Source organism: Cephus cinctus, unplaced genomic scaffold (assembly GCF_000341935.2).
Source record: "Cephus cinctus unplaced genomic scaffold, Ccin1 Ccin1_scaffold0837, whole genome shotgun sequence".
In the NCBI taxonomy this organism is placed as follows: Eukaryota; Metazoa; Arthropoda; class Insecta; order Hymenoptera; family Cephidae; genus Cephus; species Cephus cinctus.
The window spans coordinates 205,629-207,669 of NW_014333426.1; the positions used below are offsets into that span (position 1 = coordinate 205,629).

At 47.1% G+C, this 2,041-nt stretch overlaps 1 protein-coding gene across 1 annotated transcript in view; it reads left to right on the top strand.

Moving 5' to 3' along the window:
- LOC107270791 (polypyrimidine tract-binding protein 1) overlaps positions 1-2,041 on the top strand; it is a gene marked incomplete at its 3' end in the record, with an annotated part of 203,739 nt that overhangs the window by 150,055 nt on the left and 51,643 nt on the right. The gene's annotated exons all lie outside the window — the stretch shown is intronic.

The following is a 2,041-nucleotide window of genomic DNA, read 5'->3' on the forward strand; positions in this document are numbered from 1 at the left end:
GAAGGTCGTCCGTTCCTGGGGGGATGAAAGTAGTGATAACGAATTTAAAAATGGCCTCACTGTCATGCTAGCCCTCACACCAGTAGGATCCACCCTTATACCTACCATCAACCCCCGCTAATGCTTGCTCGGTGGCTATTTTATTACAAACTACCCTCTATAAATCTTGCCTAGCAGAAGAAGCCGATGAGGCGGGGCGGGTGGGGGGTTGCTAGGGCGCAAGACGTACAATGAGATGACAGCAAAATGGACATCTTTGACGGGGCTGAACGCCTCTCTAAGATCCTCTCCACAACTGGGTACGTCCTGGCCAGGGTAAGGGTCCGTGGCTTCTGCTGGGAGAACCTCCATGACCGAGGGTGGCGTCCCGATGATAGAACGCGACGCCTTCACCCTTGGCAGTTCAACAATACCCACTTTTGCCTTCTTTCCCGTTTCTACGTCCCAGCCTCTCCGTCCACCCTCGACCATCCCTAAACGAAAGCCACACGCGCACCTATCGCCCTCTCTGAGCTCGGACCTTCTTACGTCACCTCATCCCATCCCTCGACCCCAATAACTGCTAACTCATCACGTGGGTTGCATAGGAAAAATCGTAGGGGTTACTTTTAATCCGTATCACGTGCTATTAGTTGTTTCTAGGGTTTTAGCCCACTGGCCATAATCGGCCACACGTCGCACTACGAGTCAGCCTATTTTTCACCTGTATTACCTATTAGGCAATTTTCCTTTTTTTTTCCTCCGGCGGACGATGGGTTATACTCTTTTTATCTCCTTTTTTTTTTTACAAATTACCCCGACATGGATCTCCGTTAATTCGATGGACTATTCGAATTTCAAAGACGACCTTTTTATGTCTAACTGCAGACCTTATCTTGGGTAGTTTCCAAGTTACGACCATCTCCAGGATTCTTGATTTTCCAATTATCCATCGATCCGCGAGATATTCTCCTCGATGATTATCATGCTTGAACTTTCGAACGGGTCGTGACGGCCGCATGATTTCCCAGGCATTTTTTTTACTTCGTACATTATAACGCAGTAATGCTGATACGTATAATCCACCTATACGATGGATTCGTAGGGACATCTACTTATGGCTTTCGATACGAAAATTTTTATGGGCCGCAGTGAAATCTCTGTGAAAACGATAGAGAGTAGCTCGAAAATTCAAAATCTCTTCAACCCTTGTATAACTTTTCTTTTTTTCGATTAACGAACGAGCGAGCAGAATAATACTGAAAAACCGAATAAAAAGCAATTAGTCGGTCGGCAAGCAAAAAGTAGGTCGGTATCTCTTCAAGCACATAGCGTATAAACAGTAAGATTTGAAGGATAGAAAAGAGTGAAGTCAAGTCATTTGCGTAAACTAGGTGGAACCACTACCCATTATTGATACTCGCGTAAGAAATGACGCGGTTAACAGGGGGCGCAAGGAGATGACTGGAAAGTAAAAGTAAGAACTCCGACAGTAAGAAGGGGCGCGCGCCTGTCACCCTTATCTCGGTAAAGAGGGCGTTTTCCGATCAGTTAAACTTGACTAAACCTCAACAACGTTTTTTAAGAGTCTACCACCAGCGTAAGGGGCTGATAGAGTGCGAGGGGGCAGGGGGCTGCAGGGGATTGGAGAATTCGTTGAGCACGCTAGAAAGTGGTACAGGGGGGTGCGGGGTGGTTTTCCACGAGGAAGGATAAGTACAGAAGGAAGGAAGGAAGGATGAAGAAGAAAAAGAAGAAGAATCGTAAGGGTGCCCCATGGAGGAGTGCGCGAGGGGTTGGTAGTGGGGGGTTGACTCTGTTGGAGTGGAGTCGACTAGATTGAGACGTGATTGAAAACTCTGCCTCCGGCAACGAGGAGGTTCGATTTAAATATATTCTAAAGGATCTATCCCCCTCCACCCTCCCCCTACGCATCAACCAAGCTCCAAAGCTCTACCACCCCTTCTTCTTCTTCTGACACAGCTACAGATTTTCCAACTTCTTAAAGGTCTCTTCTTCCTTTTCCATTTCTTCCCTCTCCACCTGCCCTTAACTTCGGTCC